The sequence below is a fragment of the Gorilla gorilla genome, chromosome 1 (genome assembly GCF_029281585.2).
Source record: "Gorilla gorilla gorilla isolate KB3781 chromosome 1, NHGRI_mGorGor1-v2.1_pri, whole genome shotgun sequence".
In the NCBI taxonomy this organism is placed as follows: domain Eukaryota; kingdom Metazoa; phylum Chordata; class Mammalia; order Primates; family Hominidae; genus Gorilla; species Gorilla gorilla.
The window spans coordinates 239153768-239177657 of NC_073224.2; the positions used below are offsets into that span (position 1 = coordinate 239153768).

The window sequence follows — 23890 nt, forward strand, 5'->3', positions numbered from 1 at the left end:
GAACGGGAAATAGGTCACACCCAGGCCTCATTAACTCCTTAAAGAGTCATGAAATGTGCAACTAACATGGCCAGGGGCTCCCGAGGGGCCCTCACCCGACCCTCACCTCCATGCCGCCCCGTCCAGTGAGCTCCCCTCTGTCAATGCCTGGGCACCACCCACACCTACAGCCACGGCCTGTGCCGTGCCCCCGGCTGCCCACAGGGTCCTTGCTGCCCCCTCCTTCCGGGTACAGTCCTGTGAGCCTCATCTGGAAGTCACTCCTCCCCATGGCCTTCCCCACCCCGCCCCGCCCACTGCTTCTGAAGGGGCTCCTTCCTGGCAGCCGCCTGTGTCCATCACACCCTGGAACTGTCAATCATCGGTCTGCACAGTGAGCCCGCTTTGCTTTCACTGGTCCGCCCATTAGCAAGGGGCGGTTCCGGATTGTGCCTCTGGCAGCCGCCCAGCCTGGCATGGGATGAATGAATGAATGAATGACAGGGCTCCAGCTGGGAAAAGGTCTCAGACGTCACACTGAGGAGGATCCTAGCGCCAGCTGCATCGCACTGAAAATTCCCATTTATTCCCTAATTTCATATCCCAGCAACTTGTGAGACGGGGTGTCCATGGCCCTGGATGATGGTGATGAAGGAGTGCCGGGTCCCACACAGCTGTGTGGCTCCTTCTCCAACGAATCTCCCACAGAAGTTGCAACACAGACAACGACGGAAGTCACAGCACAGACAACGGTGCATGCGATCAGGCCCAGAGCGGTAAAAACATCACTACTGGGCCCGGCGCGGTGGCTCATGCCTGTCATCCCAGCACTTTGGGAGGCTGAGGTGGGTGGATCATGAGGTCAGGAAATCGAGACCATCCTGGCTAACATGGTGAAACCCCATCTCCACTAAATATACAAAAAATTAGCCAACTGTGGTGGCAGGCGCCTGTAGTCCCAGCTACTCGGGAGGCTGAGGCAGGAGAATGGTGTGAACCCGAGAGGTGGAGCTCACAGTGAGCCGAGATCGCGCCACTGCACTCCAGCCTGGGCGACAGAGTGAGACTCTGTCTAAAAAAACAAAACGAAACAAAACGAAAACAAACAAAAAACCATCACTATCTGGTCCCGAGTGAGAACCAGAGGGCCATTGGAATGAGTTTTCTACAAGGCCGGGGGTGACGGCAGGGCACCCTCTCACCAGCCTCACATCATGGTCCAGGTTTCACTTTCACGGTGCAGATTCCAGAAGTAACTCAGCAGTCTCCAGGCCACTTCAGGACAGGCCTTAGAGAAGCCAGCAACTCGAAGAGCTGGAGCTGGGGCCGGGGCTGAAGCATAGCTGCCGAACACCTCCCGGCCACAGCCACTACTTGTCCCTGCAGAAGGCACAGGCCAGCGGCACCGCTCCTGTAGAACATAATAAATTCCTCTTCAAAGGTTTTAGCCTGTAAATTGTTAAGTATAATGAATTCTGAGCTCCTCTCCAAAAAAGCAATGTATCCGTATGTTTACATCCCCATTCTTTGTTCTTCATTCTAAAGTTTAACTTCCTCGTACTTTACATCTCCTTGCCCCTAGTTTCAGTAAACAACCCCTGCCTAGCCTCTATCACCTGCTCTGTCCTTAGTCACCCCTGGTCACCTTAGTCACTCCTGGTCACCTGCTCTGACCTTAGTCATCCTTGTCACCTGCTCTGTTCTTAGTCATCCTGAGTCACCTGTTCTGTAACCATCCTTCCTGTCGAACTATTCACCCCGCCACTCCGGCTCGTACTGCTACTCTCTTTAAAATAGCCAATCGGAATTAGCTTAGACTGTGCGGTCCAACCCTAGCCAACAGGGGAACCACACAGCAGCAGGGACTGGCTGCATTAGGATGAGACCTCCACCTCCCTCGTTCAGGTGTGCTCTCACCATTGCTCCATCTGCAAGACGCACCCTTCTATAGAAGTAAAATTGCCTTGCTGAGCAAATTAAATTTATGTTCGAGTGCTATTTCTTTTGCGGCACCCAAAATTTATTTCTAACATCCCAAGTCCTGGGCCACGGTCCCCTGGAGCCTGGGCCCCCCTGGCACGGGCCCCGCCAGGAGCACGGTGTGAGGCGTGCCTTCCGGGGTGCATGGGCTGGGGGTGCACACAACATGGGGCTCTACAGCTGGGTGCGAGGCGTGCCTTCTGGGGTGCATGGGCTGAGGGATGCACACAACACGGGGCTCCAGGAGAAGTGGTTTGAAAGCTTTGAAAGCCTACGCCAGTCACTGGCTCACCGGGTCCAAGGGCAGGTAAGGAATGCCTTCAGGTTGATCGCCCGGCCACCCAGCCCTCTCGCCAGTGACCCCTGCTTCTGAGAGCACAGGGGGGCACTGGCCACACCTCCTGAATTCTCCACCAGCCCAGCTCATTCTGGACTTTTCCAAAGACCCTGAGAGGGGCCCAGAAAGGTACCTGGGCCCCTGAACTCTTGGTCACACTCGGAATATGACGACGACCCAGGCCTTCCCAGGTGGCCATGTGGCCTGCACCAGACGACAGCAAGAGGGCAGAACCCAGAACCTCTGGGCATGGACACTGGTGTGGTCGGCCCTGGTCCTAATGAACCGCTTTGCTGCTCCCTAGCCACGCCAAGGGCCAGCTGTGGCCCCAAGACAACCTGGTATCTCCAGGCCTCTCTTCCTGTGCAGGCGATGAAGCCTCTGAAGAATGGAGTCGGAGTCTGTGGCCTGAGCGTCAGCTCCGTCCAGAACAAAGGGCTGCGTGGACCTTGCTCAACAGGGACTGGTGCCCGTGGGTGAGACGCCACAGGGCCGTGTCCAGGCCCACGCTCAGTGACAAGCCCTGTTAGGACCCACCTGGAGTTTCCTAGGTCTCAGGTTCAGCCTCAAGGGGCCTCGTCCTGAGTCCTCCCCAGGGTGCCTCATGGCAACCCAGGCTGGAGATTCGTTGCAGAGCGAGATCTGGATGAGCGGCTGACCCTTCCCTTGGCTGCCCCTGACCTCGGCTAGAGGAAAACTCAGGAATCTGGGGAAGTTCCTGAGTTGAACGAGCAACCCAGACCCTGATTCGGACCACTCAGCTCCACATTTCACCGCCTTGCTGCAGAGCCCAGGGCCGCTCCGGACCATGGCAGTGATGACCACAGGAGCTGCCACCGTCCATGCCACGCCATGGGGAGACCCCTGGGCCACCCTGTCAGAACTAGGCCAACAGCATCTGCGCTGCTCACAACCGCCTCTGAGCGCCCACCGAGGACACGCTTGGCACTGAGTGTTTTTACACACTGCTGTGTTAGATCCTCACGAAGTCCGTACAACTGCGTTCCCGGTGTCTACACCACCATCTGGGGAAACTCTGCCCAGAGAAGGGAGGCACCTCACCCGTGCTCCCAGTGGGATGCCGACACCTATGCTCCCAGCTGCCTGGCAGCTGGGCCTCTCTCGGTGGCAGCTACTCCAGATGCCAAACTGGCCTCTGATGCTGCCGTGACACTCAGGGACCGATCATGCTGCCGTGCGCCTCCCAGGCACACACTGCACAAAACCACCTGCCCGATCGGAGGGATGAGGTCACAAGGAAGCCACCACCACCCACCCAGAGGCCAGACGCAGGGAGGACCAGCCCTGGGCCAGTCTTGGGGCAGCCAAGGTCCCCATCTGCTTGACTGCCTTCCTAGGCAGCTGCCTGCTCCCTGGGACTATGCCTGCTCCTGCAGGAGACCCTGCCTGGCTGCCCTGACCCCAGACAGGCCCGGCCCCCACACCCATTTACTCAGCAGAGTGAGGGGCCAGCCCTGCCCTGGCCCCCGGCACAGCAGAGTCAAACAGGTGAGGGGAGGGGAAGGGAGGGGAGAGGAGGGGAGAGGAGGGGAGAGGAGGGGAGGGGAAAGGAAGAGAAGGGAGGGGAAGGGAGGGGAAAAGAGGAGAAGGGAGGGGAAGGGACGGGAGGGGAAGGGAGGAGAGGGGAGCAGAGGGCAGAGGAGGGGAGAGGAGGGGAGCGGAAAGGAGGGGAGGGAAAAGGAGGGGAGGGGAGGGGAGCTGTGGCGAGCGGAGGCTGGACAAGCACACGGACGTGAGCCCACGCCAGGCTGCGGGAGACAGGGGCAGGGCATGACTTCGGGCACAGCCGGCCGGCACCACCCATGCAGGACGCACGCATCTGATGCAAAGCGCGACTCCTCCCCCTCGTCTCTAAACAACTGACAGGGACTTGAAAAGGCGTCCACGGGAGGAGGGTCTGGCTCCCAGCTACCTCTTCAGGGGGTCCCTCACTCCCTTGGCCCTCGGTGGGCACCAGCGACTCAACCACTGGGCACCGGTCGTGGCCTCCTCCACCAATGCTCAGCTCTCACGTGTGCGGTGCCCACCTCAAAGGCAGAGGACAGCATGGGGCTCTGCCCGCCACTGCCCAGCCACCTCCAAAACCACGGTGAGCTCAGGACGCACACAAGGGCCCCTGCCAGGAGGGCAGGCCCTCCCCTGCAGAGGGAACCTCAGGGAAACCAGCCAGGCCAACGCAGACCTAGAAGGGTCTGGAGAGGAGACAACCAGACTCCACCCTGGGTACCAGAAGCACAGGTGCCCCGGGAGACGGCATACCTGGGACCCAGTGGTGATGTTGCTTGGACTCCCAGGGGACCAGCAAACCCAGCTGCCCAAACCACCACCCTGCTACGGGGCCCGGGGTGTGGCGGAGCAGCACATGGGGGGCTGGGGTGACAGTCAGTGTCTGCATCACCCACAGGCGTCACTGGGGCACCAGTGTCCGTGTCGTGCCGGCGGGGGCAGGGAGAGAACTGGCATGGAGCAGGGAATCCAGGGCAGGGCTTTTTATAGGCAGGAGAGAGAGGGCCAAAACCAGGCTCTAAGAGAAATGACTCTGCAGCTCCAGAAATGAATCCAAGGCCAAAAGAGCCAGCAGAGAAGCCAGATGGCAAGGGCCACAGCGGACGCCTCAGAACGGGCAGTGCCCAAGGTTCAACAAGCCAGGGCCACTGCCTCCGCCACTGCCCACGGGCACCACACGGCATCCCAGGCACCGTCATGGTGGGAGAAGAGTTGAGGCCGAAAGGCCGAGGGTACCCTCGGGTCACCAGGCTTGGCACAGCAGGACTGGAACCACGTCCCTTCCAGCTCCCGTCCAAGACATGTGGAAGTGGGGGGGCTGCTCCCGGGACGGGGGAGGGATGGCGACGGAGGGCTCTGAGGTTGTGCATCAGGCAGAAGGTTCCAGAGACAAGCAGGTTCCCAAGGGATGTGGCTGCACTAGGATAGGACAAACAGGAGGGTCACCCAAAGCGGGCTGGCAGGTGCTGTGGCCGTGCCACAGGGAGCAGACACACGTGTCAGGCAGCACTTCCTCCACCCGGGCCTGGAGCTGCTGGCCTGGCTCCCTCTGCCCTGGCCCCACACTCAGCCCTTAGTGCCCGGCCGAGGGCTGCAGCGCTGACGGCCGTGGACCTCCACGTTGACGCGGGGATCCTCGGCTCGTCCCCTGCCCGCCAAGGCAGGCTGTGCCTGATGCAGCTCCAAGCACAGGCGGGGCAGGCCGCAGGGAGGAGGCACCGCACACAGCAGGTCCTCTGTGAGGCCCTGGGGTTCCTCTGGGCCCTTCCAAGGGCCTCCCCCGTCTCAGCCCACCACGTTTGGGGGCAGAGGCGGGGCTGAAGTCCCAACTTAGAGGGTACAGGTCCCAGCGGCCCTGCACCAACAGCCACCTGGACACCCTCACCTTTGAGGAGGGCACCAGCCACTGCAGCGAGCAGTGACTGTCACCAGGACCTTTTCCAGGGAGACTGGCCGAGCAGCTTCCAGTCCCACATCAAAGAGACCCCCACCCTGCCTTTCGCCTTCCAGAGAAGTGGACACTGGGGGCTGGACCAGGCCAGAGCCAAGTCACAGCGTCCCAGAGTCCCCGCACGAAGCAGGGTCAGGCAGAAAAAGGCAAGCACCCCACTCCACACCCAGGCGGTCTGACCCGCCCTGGGGCGGCCAGAGGACACTAGCCGCCCCCCAAGAGCAAGGCTGGGGCCAGGGGGTGAGGGGTGGCAAACAGGACGCAGGAAGCAGCGAGGCCAGCGGGCCCACACTCCACACCTGACCACACCACGCACCTGGCGTCCACCAGGAGGAGGTGCTTTTCACGGCAGCAGCTCTGCCGGTGGGGCCCTCACCATCTGCCTCCTCTCCCGCCAGGGCTCTCAGGGCTAAAGCTGCAGCTCTGTCCTCACAGGCATGAACTTTTCTCTTGAGTTCCTGTTGAAAATCACCCATCACATTGGCATCTCTGTGCTACTGGGCACTGCGGCCTCGTGTGGGTGTAACTGGGGGGTGAGGTGGCACCCGGTCCCCACACCTGGAAGCTGACATCGTGGAGGCAACTGAGGCAGGGCCCGAGGCCTGGGGCCCTCTATGCTGAAGGCAAGAGATGTGTCCGCTGGGACTGGAATTCAGGGTCACCCCCTAGCTGGGCCCACTGCGCGGTGATCTGAGGCCTTCAGTGTCCTTCAGCCCTGCAGGGGTCCACCCGGCCCCTCCTCCGAGCCCTGTCCCAAGGGCCCTCCCTGCTCACAGTGAAGACCAGGGCCTCCAGCTGCCTCGGATACGCCATCCTCTAATGCTTAAAAATAATTAAATGTAAAAGCTCCCTTTGTACAAAAACAGGCCAGCTAAAATCCATGAATAAATTATGTGTGTTCTGTTCACTTCCAAGTATAACGTCTTCAAGCTCAACGAATTTATACCTTAAACAAACCCACAAAGCTTCAAGTCCACCTGGCCCCACTGCTCCTTTTAAAATCTCAAAGCTAAGAAAACGAGGGTGGTTTTCCTTTGCCTGAGGCCTATCCTTGCCAGGGCCCACAAGTTGCTCTGAAAAAGGGGGAGGGTGCGGCCGAGTCCCAGGCATTTCAGAGCAGGGGTAGAGCTGCGCACTTTGTCCCAGCCGGGGTGTCCCCGCCCTCTCTGGGCACCCTCAGGCGGGAACGCCGGGCTCCGTCCTGCTGAGCTGGGGCTTCTCTTGGGCGGGGTTTCCCTACAAAGCAGCAGGGGCTGCCCTCCTCTTCACACAGAGGGGGCAGGGTTCCCGGCCTCCTCCTCTCATCAAGGATTCGCCTCCCGTAGGAAAACAGGGGGAGGGCGGCGGGGGTGAGAGGACGAAGCCCTGGGAAGGGGCTGGATGGACGGGGCCGGAGCCAAGGGGGCAGCTGGCATGGCCGGAGTATCTAGGGGAGAAGCGCGATGCCTGCCGGTCCCTCCTGTCTCACGCTGCGGCGGCACGGGTGGCAGCAAGGACAGATTCGTCCACTGGCTCCTGGGGACACCGCCATTCTTGCAAGTACCAAGCACTGTCTGGCATGACGCTTTCCATTCTACATGAGTCTTCTCCTTAAATAATTTTCATAAAGATTTTATAAAGATTTGGAAGATACCAAAGAAAGTAAAAGAAAAAGAAACAATTGCCCACAACTCCGTGGCCCCAACACTGGCCACGTGGCCCCGACAGAGGATGCGCATCTGTCCTCCCGCCTGGGGTCAGGGCCCTCGGACGCCCCCTGCTGCTCCCACCTGGTAATCGGTGGGTCCGCATGGAAGAAGTGGGATCAATTCACACGGTGCGTGCAGGTCAACCACCCCAAGGGACAACGCAACCACAGAAACGAGGAACTCAATTACAAAACGGGCAAAGGACCTGTGCAGACGTTTCTCCAAAGCCGACACACAAGTGGCCACAGGCGTGAGAGGCTCAACATCACCAACCACCGGGAGAGGCAAACTAGACCCACACTGGGCACCGCCTCGCCCCAAGAGGACGGCCAGGAACAGAAAGTCGGGAGTGTCAGCGAGGACACCGAGACATCGTAACTCCTGTGTGCTGCAGGTAGGAGTGCGGCGGTTCTGTTGTGCAAGATGAAATTCTGGAGATTGGCTGTGCAGCATGAATTTACTTTACTGAACTACACACTTAGAAATGGTTAAAATGGTGAATTTTATGTTATGGGTATTTTAACACAATTAAAAAACAAACAGGCCAGGCGCGGTGGCTCACTTCTATAACCCCAGCACTTTGGGAGGCCAAGACGGGCAGATCACCTGAGGTCAGGAGTTCGAGACCAGCCTGGCCAACGTGGTAAAACCCCAACCCGTCTCTACTAAAAATACAAAAATTAGCCGGACATGGTGGCAAGCGCCTGTAATCCCAGCTACTTGGGAAGCTGAGGCAGGAACACTGCCTGAACCCAGGAGGCGGAGGTCGCAGTGAACCGAGATTGCACCACTGCACTCCAGCCTGGGCAACAAGAGACTCCAGCTCAAAAAAACAAACAAGAACTACAGTGGGCCACAGCTCTCTGACCTCTTTATTAAAGCGCATCTATATGATGGTACATTTGGCAGTTTTAAAAGATGATATTTAAGACGTGTGTTCAATAATCTGCTTAGATCATAATGTCAAGAAAACTGAGGTCCTACAAATTCCACAGGGAGAGCTAAATTAATATGGATAAACCATTTGTTTGGAAAAAAGTCTGAAAATAAGTAAACCAAATGTTAAAACCAAAAACCCACAACCAGGATCCACGGCCTCCCAGATTGTGGGGTCCCCCCTGGGCTGGCTCTCTCCGAGACGCCCCCAGCTGCCGCTCCCAGGGCGCCCACGCCAGGTGCCATGAGCAAAACCACACACGCAGCGCAGGAGGGGCACGTGGCTGTGGGAGGACGAGGGCTTCATTCCTACATGTGCACGGGGCCTCCTTGGAGAAGCACTGGTGTTTCTTCAAAACCAGCCCAGGGTGGGCTCTGACCCCAGGGACCGGGGCAGACTTTAGGGGCCTTAAGGTCCTAGAAGGAGCAGCTGAGGGTGAGGGGGCTGGGGGGCATCCCCTCAGTGGTGAGACGGCCAGCACCATCCTGTGGGGACACGGCACGGGCCCTGGCAGTGCTGAGCCCACGCCCCTCGGTCAGCAGGGCCCTCTGAACAGGTGCCCCCTGACCGCTACAAAACCATGGGTGCACGGGCCCCTTCTGCGGGAGGGCTGGGTGCAGCTGACCACAAGGACTGCAGACCGGCCAGGCCATGGGAACCCCTTGCCAAGGTGCAGCCCCCAGGGCCTCTGCATGAGTGCAACTGAATCCCCTTGGAATCCAAGCTGCCGTCCTGACCCCCAGGAGCTCAGAACATGCCCTTATTTACACATAGGACACTGCAGATGTAATCAGTTAAGTGAGTGAGGTCATTGCAGCAGACTTAGATCCAAAACAACTGCTGTTCTCATAACAGAGGGTAACGTGGACACGGCCCCACGGGGAGGAAGGGCCCGGGTGAAGAAGAGACGGCTCCACCAGCCAAGGGGACAGGCCTGGCCCGCGCTCCTCGCGGCCTCCGGGAACCAGCCCTGCCGAAACCCAGCTCTTGGACGTTGGTCTCCAGACAGAGAATAAAGCTTTTTGTTTGGATTTTTTTAATGGGATCTCGCTATGTTGCCCTGGCTACATTCAAACTCCTGCACTCAAGTGGTCCCCCCACCGCAGCCTCCGGAGTAGCTGGGATCACCACCCAAGCTGAGAGAGAATTGGGTTCCGCCGTGTGAGCCGCCATCTGTGGTACGTTGCTACGGCGGCCCCAGCACTGTGACCTGAGTGTTTACGTCCCACCGAATTCCCACGCTGAAATCCTCACCCACGGGTGACGGTGTCAGGAGGCCTTTGAGAGGTGGTAAGGTTGTGGCCTTCCGGAATGGGATTAATAGTGCTTTTCAAAGGGACCCCAGAGTGTTTGTTCATCCCCCTTATCACATGAAGAAGACTCTGAGAAGGCTCCGGCTGTGAACCAGTCCTTACCAGGCACCAAATCTGCTGGTACCTTGCCTGGACTTCCCCGCCTTCAGCATCTCGAGCGATCAGGGTCCTTGTTTACAGGCCGCCCCTCGTGGTGCCTCCTCACAGAGGCTGAAGCAAATGAACGCAGACCCCGACGGACCAGAGACGCCCCTGCCTCCTGGAAGTCTCTGTCCCCAACCCTGACCCTCAAGTCTTCCCAGCTCTGAGCATCCTCATGCTCACACCGTCACCCCCACGTTTCTACCCATGCAGCCCCCAGAAACAGAGACCTCTGGGTCCTTCCTCATCGGCGTCCGCCATCGCCCGGCGGAACTCTGCCCAGGGACCTCGCGAACAGGGAAATGAGTTCTAAAACCAGAGCTGACCCTGGCTAAGGAAAAACCTCTACTGCAGTAAGCTCCACCATTTTAAAAAGAAACGATGAGCCCGGAACAGAATTGGCACCATTGTTACTGCTATTATTAGCTGATGACAGGGAGGGATTCTAACCTCGTATCACTAGTATTTTCTATAAAAACTAATAGTATAGAAGACCAGAATGAAATTAAAAACGATATGCTCTCGGAAAACAAAACAAAATAAAACAAAAGTGACAGGCTCGCCAGGGAGTACAAGCGAGAGCAATTTGAGCTTTTCTGACATCCTGCCCTATGGGTCAAATTTTCTGTAGTCAACATGTGTTGCTTTTACAACCAGAAACACTGATTTGTGTTTTTTTCAGATGGGGTCTTGCTATGTTGCGCTGAGCCCCAGCTGGAGTCTGTGAGTGAAGAGACGCCGCCGCCTGGGAGGGGCCTCCAGGCAGCTGAGCTGTGCACACATGACCTGGGTTTGATCAGGCTCCGAAGCTCCCACAGCCTGACCTAGAAAGGAGAGGTGACATTCCACACAGGATGATGGTGTCTACGGGAAGACTCTGCTGGGCTCATCCTGGAGCCCGGGCTCTGGGACCTCCGGAAGCCGCTCTGGGCATGGGATGGAGAGGCTGAGTCACGCGGCAATCACTCGCCACAGCCGTCTTCACTCAAGGACTCGAGGACGTTCAGCAAATGTCCAGGGAGCCCTGCTGGGTCCCAGGCACCATTTTCAGCCCTAAGGATGCAACCAGGGCCAAAGCTGAGGGATTTGGTTCCCAGGAAGCCCACGATGGAAAGGGGCAGCCTCCGAGCTGAGACTGCAGGGGAGGAACAAGGAGGCGGAGGGAGGGGCGTGCAGACCCCACGGGGCGCGCCGTCCAGGCAAGGGGGAGGGAGGAGCGAGGAGGACGAGGGCCAGACGGGGGCAGAGCTGTGCCTCTTCTCAGGTGTGCTGGGCGATATCCAGATGAGGGAGGCGGAGTCTGGGCCAGGTAGGTGAGGACACTGCTGAGTGGCCTCCTTAAAGTTACACGAGTGGGAAACTGTAAAACCAAAACCCCAACTCAGGCGGCATCCGAGCCCGAGGCCCCCACCCACACAGCAGAGAAAGCCGCTATTCAGGATGGGCTCTGCCGCCATCAAAACAAAGACCGCCTTCACCGAGTGTCCAGGCGGCCAGCACGCGCCAGGCACCAGCAGCCTGTCCCTCACGCCATCCCAGCGTTCCCAGCCTCGAAGCCAGGCCTCCCCGGGTGCAGGCAGTAACCTGCCTGGCTCCCGAGGGCCTGGATGCTGCCCCCGGTGCCCGGACAGGCCAGACGCTGGTCCTCCTCAGGGGCCTCCGGGGACTCCTTTCCAGAGTCAGGCATTTTCTGTTAGTGGGTACCCGGTTAGGGGAGCAGGAAGGTTTTAATCTCCCCCCCCCACCCCCACCAAAAGGCCATTTCAGAGCAAAACCACCTGTTATTCATTTACTCTCTTCACGTCTTTCTGCTGGCATCGCACACATATTACTCGGGTATCCTGCTATACTCCTCTCGGTAATCACATCCAGGTGATGGGATACAACCCAATTAACGAAAAAATAAGAGCATCATTAAAAACCCTTGGGAGCGAAGGTTGTAGGAGAGACACAGAAGCCCCAGGGTTCGCCTGGCACCTCGGGATGCCATCCACAGGTGCTGGTGCAGCTCTCTGCGTGGTGGGGCTGCACTGCCAGCTGTTGCCACGGTGAGCCGTGGCGCCTCACCACCCAAAGGTAAGTAAAATAAACAAGAATGGGGGCCAGGCGCAAGAGCTCACACCTATAATCTCAGCACTTTGGGAGGCCGAGGTGGGTGGATCCCTTGAGGTCAGGAGTTCGAGACCAGCCTGGCCAACATGGTGACACCCCGTCTCTACTAAAAACACAAAAATTAGCTGGGTGTGGTGGTGGGTGCCTGTAATCCCAGCTACTCAGGAGGCTGAGGTGGGAGAATCAATTGAACCCGGGAGGCAGTGGTTACAGTGAGCTGAGATCGCGCCACTGCACTCCAGCCTGGGTGACAGAGCAAGATTCTGTCTCAAAAAAAAATAAATAAAAGAATGGGGAAATACACTAAAATCAAATGCAAACAGAAACAAATAAAGCCAACTGACCATCATACTGACAGCATAACCCCACGAAAGACAACAAATGAATAAACAAATCCAAGTTAACTTCTGGAAACTGCTCTCCAAGGGCATGGGCATGGCAGGAGGCATTCTGAGGACAAAAGAATGCTGAGAAGCCCTGGCCTGGCTGGGTCTGCTGCCCTGGTGACGATGCCGCGGCTCTGAAGCTGTGTCATCCACATTCGACAGCAGAGCACACGAGCGAACAGGCCCACGCTGTGCAGATGGAGACCCCACTCAGAAGTGGAGAAGAGAAAGAGCCTGCGGCACTGGGAGCTGCTGCGGGAACTACACATCGAATCCCCATGCAGCCCCTGACCCACCGCCCACCGGGCACAGCCTCACGGTCCCCAGGAGCAGCAGGCAGGTTAGTTTCTGAAGTCCACCCTCCTCCGAAGGAAGCCAAGTTCCATGGAGAAACGGCCAGGTCCAGCCTGGAGCAGAAAGGGCCGAGGGGATGCCAGAGCCTGCTGCCCGGATGCGAGCAACACACAAAACCTGATGGAAAAGCGGGTAGCATGGGGGAAGCCGCTCGCCAAGGCCCCTGCCAGCCAAACCTGGGAGGACCAGAGCCTCAAGACGAACAATGACAGAAATGGATGATTCCAGGCCAGGTGCGGAGGCTCACATCTGTAATTCCAGCACTTAGGGAGGCTGAGGCCTGGAGGCTCACACCTGTAATCCCAGCACTTAGGGAGGCTGAGGCAAGAGGATCGCTTGAGGCCAGAAGTTCAAGATCAGCCTGGGCAAAATGGAGAAACCCTGTCTCTATCAAAACACAAAAATTAGCTGGGCGTGGTGGCAGGAGCCTGTAGTCCCAGCTACTTGGGAGGCTGAGGTGGGAGAATCACTTCAACCTGGGAGGCAGAGGTTGCAGTGAGCCACGATTGCACCACTGCACTCCAGCCTGGGCAACAGAGCAAGACTCCGTCTCAATTTAAAAAAAAAAAAAAAAGGATGATAATAAACCCAGCTTTTAGAAAATCCTTGAGTTCACATTAGGATCAAGATTCCTTTCAACAGGGAGGGGAGAAGACACAGCTCTTACTCCTGGGATGATGCCAACCCAGACAGAAGGGAGCGAGAGAAAGAGAGAAGTGCCTCTCTGCATCAACACAGTAAGACCGGGGCCTCCCAAACCCACCCATGAGTGCAGACCTGCCTGTGAGAGGGGAGCTGGGCCCGGGCCCCCCATATCCTCAGCCCCTCCAGCACGGGCGCCGCATGGGCTCTGAGCACAGGCCCTACCACATCCTCAGCCCCCACAGCACGGTGCCTCACGGGCTCTGAGAACAGGGCCCCCCACGTCCTCAGCCCCTCCAGCGTGGCGCTGCATGGGCTCTGAGCAGGCATCTTCAGAGGACAAGAGTTGTGAAAAACGCAACCAACAAATGTGAGGTTTGGCAAAAAGCACCGTGCGCAGCAACCAGTCTGGGTTCTGGCCCCAGCCCCGCCAGGAGTGAAGTCAAGCCCGGTATCTGGCGGGGCTGCGGACCCAGGTGAGGAGTAAGATGGTCAACAGGCCGGAGGCGCATTCTGAAGATCCGGTAACACAGGGCACAAAGCTGCTGGCTCGGGGCCAGCTCCTGCTCCGGGACCTTCTGTGTGCTACCAGCTTCACGCCCATGCCAGGTAGGGCGGATGGTAAACGTGTCTCGGAAAAGTTGCTGAAGCTTCAGAGAGCCGTACAGTCCACGTCCTTGTCTTCCCTTTAAATAAACACCCACTCAGCTGCCTCTCTACTCCTCACCCAGCTGACAGAGGAATCGCCCCCTACCCGCAGAGCCACAGGGAGGGCGGGGACACAGCACCTTGTCGGTCATGTTGGGGTGGGAGCAGCCTGCCTGGCTTCTGTGCCTGACCTGCATCTTTTTTTTTTTTTTTTTTAAGAGGGTCTCGCTCTGTCACCCAGGCTGGAGTGAAGTGGCACAATCTCAGCTCACTGCAGCCTCGAACTCCTGGGCTCAGGCGATCCTCCCACCTCAGCCTCCCCGAGGAGCTGGAACGACAGGTGTGCACCACTACACCAGGCTAATTTTTACATTTTTTTGTAGAGATGGGGTTTTGCCATGTTGCCCAGGCTGGTCTCAAAAACTCCTGAGCTCAGGCGATCCACCCGGCTAGGCCTCGCGAAGTGCTGGGATGACAGGCGTGAGCCACTGCGCCCAGCTGACCCCACATCTGACCTCCACTTGCTGACAAGGTGCTGCCACACAGACCCGATGCTGGGCAGGCGGGTGGCTGGCGCTGAGAGCTGGTGGGTGCAGAACGCCTCCATGCCCCGCTCACCCCCATCCACAGTCCAGGCGGAGACCAGGGCAGGGTGAGCGCACAGGACCGCAGGCGGGTGGGCCGGACGCAGGGACGCCCATCTGTGAGCCGGCCGGCCGCGCATGTGTTCTGCCATATGGTGAAGCGGCGGGAACTGGCTGAGGCCAGGGAGGTCTGGGGATGCCTGGGGGTCCTAGAGACCAGGCAGGGGAGCCGCGAGTGCAAGCTATGACCATAATCCGAAGCGGACGGCACCTGCCTTCTTCACACTCGCCCTCATGAGCGTGGGGGGAATTTTCCACTGCCCTTAGGAAGACCTGCAGAACCCAGTGGAGCGATATTTCCTAACAGCCAATATGCGATGTTTTTTGTTGTTGCTGTTTGAGACAGAGTTTCGCTCTCTCGCCCAGGCTGGAGTGCAGTGGTGCAATCTTGGCTCACCGCAACCTCCGCCTCCCAGGTCCAAGTGATTCTCGTGCCTCAGCCTCCCGAGTAGCTAGGATTAATCACAGGCACCCGCCACCACGCATGCCCGGCTAATTTTTGTATTTTTAGTAGAGATGGGGTTTCATCACGTTGGCCAGGCTGGTCTCGAACTCCTGACCTCAAGTGATCCGCCCGCCTCAGTCTCCCAAAGTGCTGGGACTACAGGCGTGAACCACCGCGCCCGGCCAACATACGATTTTTAAAACCCACGCACGCGTAACAAACCTATTCGAGTGCAAAAGAGACCAGCGGGTTTTTAAGGTAACTGCAGGAAAGCGACACCAATACAGTTTCAGATTCCACCTTTCAACTGACATGTAAGAAATGACCACGTGCCGAGTTTCAGAGAAATATCAAAGAAGAATACCCACGTTTGCCAGAGGAAAAGCTGTTAAAACGCCCCAAGCCTCCTGACACACTGGAATTCACCCCGAGCCTCCTGACACACTGGAATTCACCCTGAGCCTCCTGACACACTGGATTTCCTCACAGTCTTAACCCAACACTGCAGCAGCCTGAACGCAGAGGCAGGTGTGATAGCTCAACCGTGTTCTGCTCAACCAGATGCAAAAATGTTGCCACTCTCTTGCCGAATATTTTGTTTGGGAAAATAGTCACTTTTCATTAAAATGTTAACAGCCAATGGGTTATTTTAGAATTAATCTAATTAATCGTACATTAATTAGAGTTAATGAGGAATAAATATTCCTCGTTCTAAATTTTCAGTACAGTTCACACTGGCAGCTACAGCCCACGTACCCAAAAGCTCTTTGAGGACCGCAATAATTTTCATGAACGTCGGGGGGATCCTGAGACCACTGGCTGAGCCCAGAGCTGGAATCAGAGACTGGTGAGGAGGGAACAGAGGCTGCAGGGAGGGACAGGCAGTGAGTAATTCCGTCCAGACACGGACGCAGCCACCTCCCCTCGAAGCAACCCCTCCTCCCATAAAATCCCTGTACCTCCAGGGGCTCAGAGCATGCTCCACCCAGTGAACCGAACACTCTGGGGCCAGCAACAGGGGAAACGCTAACGATACGTTTTTGAAAATTTGGACCAAGGTATTTAAAACTCACTGTACAGCCGCCCTAAATGTAACTTCCTGTTCAGACCTATTAGGACATGAGGAGAGGGAGGACGGGGGCACCCGAGGTGTGGACACCTGTCCTTCACCTGCTGCCCGAGGTGGCTTGCTCCCTCACGCCACCCCTCCACCCTCTTCCTCGCGCCCTCACTGCCACCCTCTCCACCCTCTCCCTCACACCCTCACGCCGCCCCTCCACCCTCTCCCTCACACCCTCACGCCGCCCCTCCACCCTCTCCCTGCTACTACATCCAGAGTGCCCCTGTGAAGGAGGACAGGTGTCCTCAAAGCCACCCCCAGACGCTCAGGCAAAAAAACAAATGGAACCAGGTCTCCCTGACATCCCATCTCCAGGGGAGGGTTGGGCGGGAGGACCAACTCTCAGAAGCCGACCGTGTACGCCCTTGCCCAACTCCACCTTCAGTGAACCCCTCCACTTCGGCAGCCTGAAATCGGCCGTGGTGGGAGCATTTACACCAGGGCAATCGAACAAGTGACAAATCCCACCATCGTTCCTTCCTCACAGAGCATTTACCAGCACGGCACTGCCCACATCACAAAACCGGTCGCTAGGAACGTGGAGGCGATCTTACACTCACAGAATGAAATTACAGTCTCCGTGCAAACTCAATTCTCTCTGCTGGCCAAGATAAATAAATAAATACAAACTACCAGACTTCACTCTGTCTACAGCAGCCGGGCAGCCGGCAACTTGAAAGAGGTGATTTGCCAAGTCCATCTTGAACAGCCGCTCCGGCAGCCCCCAGCTCCTGCACGTGTGATCGTGCCACGGAGCCTCCCTCTTGCCAAATACACAGCCCTGGAGCAGGGAAAAGGCGCACACAACAGGCGGGACAAAGCGGGCGACGCTGCCAAGGGCTGCAAAGAACCCGTCTGACGCATCCAGCACCCCTGACCACGTCCGCCCTCGGATGGCCATGTGGAAAGACACTTAGGCGCCTTCTTGGCACGACTATGTGGTGTCCTATTCGGAGTCGATCGGAACCACGGCAGCCCGGATCAAGCCTGCTTTAATATGAACAAATTATGCAATGCAAGAGAACTGAACACATTTCCAAAAAAAGAGGACTGCCCACCCAGCAGGGGACAAATGGGCAAGAGGGGCCAGTGATGGTGCCGCCCTCTGCCCATTTCTGCCTTTGTCACCTCTCATCAAATCAACTGAGGAAGTCAGTGCAGCACGGAGGGCAGCGGGAAAGGGATGCTGGGGGGCAGGGCGGCAGTGGTGGGGTGTGGGGGGCCTGAGCTTGGTGCCAGGTGATGCAGGGACTTGCCGAGTCCCACACGAGCCCCATGCAGAGCCTGGGCTGCTGACCCTGCAGCACTGCCGACTCAGCTGGGAGAAGAGTATGCGGGGGCCGTCCCCCAACCGCAGCCCCGACATCACCACACCACCAAGTCCGGGCACAGTGTGGTGACTTCTCCCCTCCCCGCCTCGACCCAGCACCACCTTGGCACGACGCTGGAGCTCCGGCTGCAGTACCAATCACCTCCCAGGGCCCACACCCCACACCGGGGTCTGCAGCCATGGGACGTCCTGGCCACACAGGCCCCTTCTGGGGGTCCATGCCCACAGCCCAGACTCGCCCAAGACCCACCTCTGGGCCTGGGACCTGCTTCCCCCTGCTCCCTGCAGCCTGCCCCCTCCTGCCAGAGACCCATCAGCACCCACCCCCCACCCGCCCAGTGTCTGGCCTCATCGCTGCCCCAAAAGCCAGCCTGCAGGAGCCCCAGTGCCCAAAGCTGGAACAATCTGAGCAATAAGTAAGCGACACGGTATCCGATTCTAACCCAAGTATGAAATTGACACCTGCGAGTCCACATGAACAGAAAGGAATGATTAAATAACCAATGGGAGAACAGACGTACAAGTCCTGTGCAAAACTTGACATCACGTATGTAGCTCCTCACCTCTTAGGTGTGGGCCACGCACGCCTCACTCCGCAGAGACAGGACAGCACGGGGGAAGAGGCACGGGCAGGTGTGAGCCGACAAACACACCGCAGCCAGGTGACACGCAAGGCCAGCACAGACAGGCTGCGTGGAGGGTGTGGACCCGGACCCAGCAATATAAGGAGGCTTCACCTCCTCCCAAAACCCAAGGCCCCAGTCCTTATGAGAAAAACATGAGGCAAACCCCAGCGAAGGGCTGTCCCACAAAACACCTGACCAGCCCTCCTTAAAACTATGAAGGTCGTTGAAAATGAGGCAAGTCTGAGAGACCTGCCACAGTGAGAGGGACCTAAGGAGACGTGACGGCCAAGTGCCACGTGGGGCCCTGGACGGGATCCCGGGACAGAAAGGGGGCAGGAGGGGAGACTGAGGCAAGCGGAATAAAGCCTTAGCTGGAAAGGTGCTGAGACTGGCTGGTGAAGTGTAACTCACGCATCACGCTGACCAGGAGGGAGCAGGGAGGGAATGCCCGTGCTCTACTCCTGTCCTGATTTTTCTGTAAATCCAAAACTGTTCCAAAAACTGGTCTTCTCACCACCCCACTGAACCAGGGGGTGACAGAACTAAACTACCTGGGTCAAGCATTTGAAAACTGCCCCCAGGTCACATGGGGGGCAGCATCAAGGAAAAACAAACAGAGGGGCCTTTGCCCTCCTTAAAACCCTGCACAACACCCTCCGGCCCCTCAGGATGCAGAGCGGTGGGACGTGCTGGTCCACACCTGCCACATCCACGCGCACCGCCACGTCCACACGCACTGCCCCTACCTAAAGACCTTCTCCAACTCTGGTTTTCCTGCATACTTTAGCCTTCAGAAAGCGTCATCACGACGGTTTCCAGGTGGACACAGCAGCTCAAACACATCACTGACTGACCCTCCCTCCCAAGACCAAAGGAAGAAAAACTCCAAAAAACCCGTAACAGCAAAGAGGAGGACAGGCCAGGTAGTGATGCCCTGGGACCTGGAAGGCAGAGGGCCCCGTGGCCACCAGGAGACTGTACTGGGCCGAACCCCAAAGAAGGGCCCCAAGTCAGAGGCTCCAGGTAGCAGGAAAGTGAGGCACCCGCTGTGCAGGGTCCCAGTCAGTGAGGAGTCAACCCCCAGGCCCCCTTCCTCACCCGAGGCAGCCAGGGAACAAGAGGGCTTGCGGGGGCAGCAGACTCCTTACTAGGGGTGAGACGCCCGGCCCTCCCAGGCAGGACACTCCCCTGGGGACTTCCGCCACCACCGGCTCTGTGGTGCCCCACGAGTCAATGTGGGCAGACAAATGAGGGTCACCAGGGGCCCAGGAAGCCGCAAAGGCCAGGACAAACACAAAAAGGGACTCTCAGTGAAAACAGCTGAGTACGAGGCCAAAGAAAACACCAAAAGGAGACGTTATCACCAACCACTGCCAGCACACATCCTCCCACCATGTGCCGCCAACAGCAGCAGCCATGGGGCCAGTGTTGTGGCTTAGTTACTGACTAATCCCATGATAGCCTTGGGAACCAAGCCTTTTACCATCACGCCCACTTATGAGGGTCTGGGACACGGTGGACAGTGTTGTGGCCGAGGTCACGTGGCTGGTGGGTAGCAGAGCTGGGGCCTGACCACACAGCTTCAGGCCCTCGGGCACGCGGCAAATAGCATGGGCTTAAGCCCAGCCCTTGGGGTTTGAGTCCCAGCTCAAACTGTGTGATTCTGGGAAATTTCTTGACCTGTCTGTGCCTCAGTGCTAATCTTTACCGAGAACAAAGAAAACAATGGTGCCCACAAGGAACTGAGAAGATTAAATGAGTTCACACACGGGAAGCCTCGCAGCCACGAATGTGCTGGGTGCTGCTCAATCACCACGATACCGCAGTGCCTCTCAGCCGGGACGAATAACCCCAGAGAAAAAGCGTGATATGCCTTTGACACAAGGGCAGGGCACTCTGCCTTAAAAAGGCACCTTCAGGCCAGGCGCAGTGGCTCACGCCTGTAATCCCAGCACTTTGGGAGGCCGAGGCAGGCAGATCACAAGGTCAGAAGATCGAGACCATCCTGGCTAACATGGTGAAACCTCGTCTCTACTAAAACTACAAAAAATTAGCCAGGCGTGGTGGTGGGCGCCTGTAGTCCCAGCTACTCAGGAGGCTGAGGCAGGAGAATGGCCTGAACCTGGGAGGTGGAGGTTGCAGTGAGCCGAAATCACCACGCCACTGCACTCCAGCCTGGGCAACAGAGCAAGACTCCGTCTCAAAAAAAAAAAAAAAAAAAAGGCACCTTCAGAGAAAAAAGAACGAAAGACAAGAACGGGAACAAGGCAACAAACTAACAAACTTAACAGATGGTTTGGACAGAGAAACCTGAAGATGCCTCCTAGCATATAACATAAACAAAGAAATGGAAAATAGAGAAGAAAATTAAAGGACCAGCCTGGGAGGGCCAACAAATAATCAGTGTTAACTCTAAAAGAGAGTCAGAGACGGGGAGTCGGCCAAGTGATAAATAACTGGGTGTAAAGCTCCTCACATCCAAATGTCACAAGGTTCCACAGCACGAGTTCCAGCACAAGAGACAAAGAAGTTCCCACGACAAGGAACATTATCATGAAACCTGAGAACCCTGAAGACAAAAGATTCTACAAGACTTTCAGGAGAAAAACACACAAAATCAAAATGGCACCTGACTTCTCGGTCACACAAGAAGCCAGAAGACAGTGGAGCAATCCCTTCGAAATGCAAAGGGAAAAGTCTTTCCAATACAGAATTTCATACCTAGCTAAACTATCCTTAAGTGTGTGGCTGGAGGAAAAGCATTTTCCAGCTAGATCCCCCAAACTGGCCTCCCACGCCGTCTTTCTCAGACAGCTGCTGGAGGGTCTTAACTGGACATTAAGCCAAGAAAGAGGAAGATAGGGAGCCAGAGATCAAGACTGTAGGCAGAGGAGAGAGGAGGGGACTGTTCCAGCTCGGGGCACAGGGAAGCCCCACGGCATGTTGTGTGGGGGTCCGGGTGCACCAGGAGGGAGGTGAGGCAGGCATCGGTGGGAGCTGCCCCTCTTCTGGGAAGAGGAAACTGGAGTAAATTTGAGACAAGACATCTAGGAAACTGATTTAAACAATCACGATGTATTAACTCCAAGGAAACCCAAAAGTTGTGCTAACAAGGGAATGCAATCATGGTAGCTCATGCATATTCACGTCACCCGCAATTAGATAAACACTCAATGATTAAAAACAATAAACAGTGACATAACTCCATCAGGAGGATGGAACAAGGAAGGAAGAGATGAGCTGATGTGTCCCAGAGAAAGTAGGGAAGTAACATCCTAAATGGAAACGTCTAGAAATAGCAACAGAAATGTGTCATTTAGAAATCTGGAAATAAATGTCAAAAAGAAACTGCTGTGATCCCCTCCAGGGAGTGGAGCTGGGGCAGCAGGGAGGACCAGGGACACCTGTTCTCTCTTTGTGAGTCCCACAGAACTATCAACACCTTACAATAGAAAATATGGAAAACTCAAAATAAAATTTTAAATATAATGTACAATGCAAACTTTATACACAACCATTTAACAAGGGCAACAACACAATTTCCTGACCAGGACAAGACACCAGGCCTGGCCTGTCTACACTTGACACAGCCTCACGGGTTTCTTTCAACAATCGAGGTTCGCTGAGGAACAAACAGAAGAAGCCATCTGGGCCCACGATGCAGCTGAGCCGCCAGTGCACCTGGGTCCCCACAGCCCCAACAGACACAGGGCGGCTCCGTCTTGCAGTCGGTTGAATCTTTTCAAACTTCCCACAGAAGAGACGTTAAAAAAGAAAACTTCAGAAAGACCAGACACACTCAAACCCCCTATTTCAAAATAACATCAAGTCAGGGTGTGCGTAAACTCTCCTGCGTGCCCAATACGTGAGCGTGGATGAAACGAAGCCCCCGCACCCTCACACCCGTCAGACATGCTCACGGCACCGCCAGAACAACTGGCAGCAGGGATCTGTTCGTGTCAACTTGGTGTCTCGCCTCTCCTGACTCTGATCCTCTCTCAGGGGGAACAACAGACCTGTGGGCCCACCAAGGCTGCCCCGCGACGGTGGAATCACTGGTTCTGCCTGGAGGCCTCACGGAGAAGCAGCCAGTCCTGAGCGTGGTGGGTGCCCTCCTTCACGTGTTCAGGAGAATCCTAGAAATGAGCTGCCGGGCCCCGATGTGTGGAGGGGCTCTGCCACAGCGTCTCCTGTATGAGTGACAACTGCCACCACTTTATGACCAAAAACAAGCTGAACACTGGACGACCGACTGGTTCAGGTGGCTTCTTTTGAATAAAGCTTTTTTATTTTTTTTTTTTTTCGAGATGGAGTCTCACTCTGTTGCCCAGGCTGGAGTGCAGTGGCGCAATCTCAACTCACTGTGACCTCTGCCTCCCGGATTCAAGTGATTCTCCTGCCTCAGCCTCCTGAATGGCTGGGATTACAGGTGTGCACCACCACACCCAGCTAATTTTTGTATTTTTAGTAGAGCTGGGGTTTCTCCATGTTGGCCAGGCTGGTCTTAAACTCCTGACCTCAGGTGATCCCCCACCTCGGCCTCCCAAAGTGCTGGTAATACAGGCGTGAGCCACTGCGCCTGGCCTGAACAAAGCTTTTTCTGCCCTTTGCATAAAATGACAAACATTTCTGGAGGCCCAGCATCATGCCAACCCCAGTGGCTGGGAGATGGGGATGCCTGAGGGTGCCTGTCCAGCCTGTGCTGTGAGGGACGGTGGGAGCAGTGGCCGCACGTTCCACTTCCCCCTGCCATGTGAGGGAGGCGGGGAGATGGCCAGGGAGTGAGTGGGCGCCAGGAGACCAGACCTGCCGAGCCCACACTCGAGCACCACGACCAGCACAGCAAGGGACCTGCTCCTGGTTTTTCAGATGTCATCACACTTTCCCACAGGCTTCCCCTCGATGGCACTGGGCACCCCCTCAGCCCCGGCCCCAAACAGCCCATTCAGGGGCCTGGCCCTGCAACAGCTCCCTGCCCAGCTCCTGGGAAAAGCTCCACGCCAGCACAGGAAAGGATGGCTACCCCACATTTTGGGATCCTCAGCAGAGGTTGGTGCCTGACCCCATGGATGGTCCTCCCGCCCCGCAACAGTTCAACCTCCATGTGCCCAGCTGAGTCCTCGGCGATCAGAAACGTGCGGCAGATGAGACGCAGCCCCCGCTGCTACACACACGAGAGCAGGTCACAAGCACGGGAACTTCTCAGGATGCTCAGTGGGCCTCTCCACTGGAGCCACTGACAGCCCTGGCAGGTCCCCACCAGACCCGCTGGAAGGTCTGGGGCACCCAGTGTGGATGGGCCGGGCTCTCAGGCACCCTGTGGACACTGGGCTGATGGATCTGATTAACTGGGAGCCTCGGAAACATCGCAGCAGAGCCCGGAGCCTGGAGGTGATTCTGGGAGGTGGGACCAAGCTCAGAGTTGGGCAGAGGAACACACAACTCCTTACATAACCACCAGTGGCTCTGAAGTCTAGGAAGACGGTCGGAGAAGGGTCCCCACTGATGGCTGATGCAGCTGGGACAGGAACGTGGAAGATGTGTGCCGATTTGGCCGAGACACAGACACAGGTACCACAGCCGGCCCCGGCAGCATCAACACGAAACAGCTTCTGAGGGGCAGCCCGTGGCCCCTCCAATCTGTCCCCATCCCAGCTCTGACTCACCCACCGAGGGCCATCAGACCAAAAGCCAGTAACCGCTCGAATCCTGACCCTGGCCACGGCGCTC

The 23890-nt window shown here is 57.0% G+C and overlaps 1 protein-coding gene across 8 annotated transcripts in view; it reads right to left on the reverse strand.

Annotated features, from left to right (window-relative positions):
* The window catches only part of PRKCZ (protein kinase C zeta), a 131338-nt gene that overhangs the window by 81610 nt on the left and 25838 nt on the right, over window positions 1–23890 (reverse strand). The window contains exon 1 of one of the 8 annotated variants that reach the window (XM_063703400.1): window positions 23827–23845. The exons of the other annotated variants lie outside the window; for them this stretch is intronic. The gene's annotated coding sequence lies outside the window, so the exon portion shown is untranslated. Of the gene's footprint in view, window positions 1–23826; window positions 23846–23890 lie in introns of those variants that run through there. 8 annotated transcript variants of the gene reach the window in all.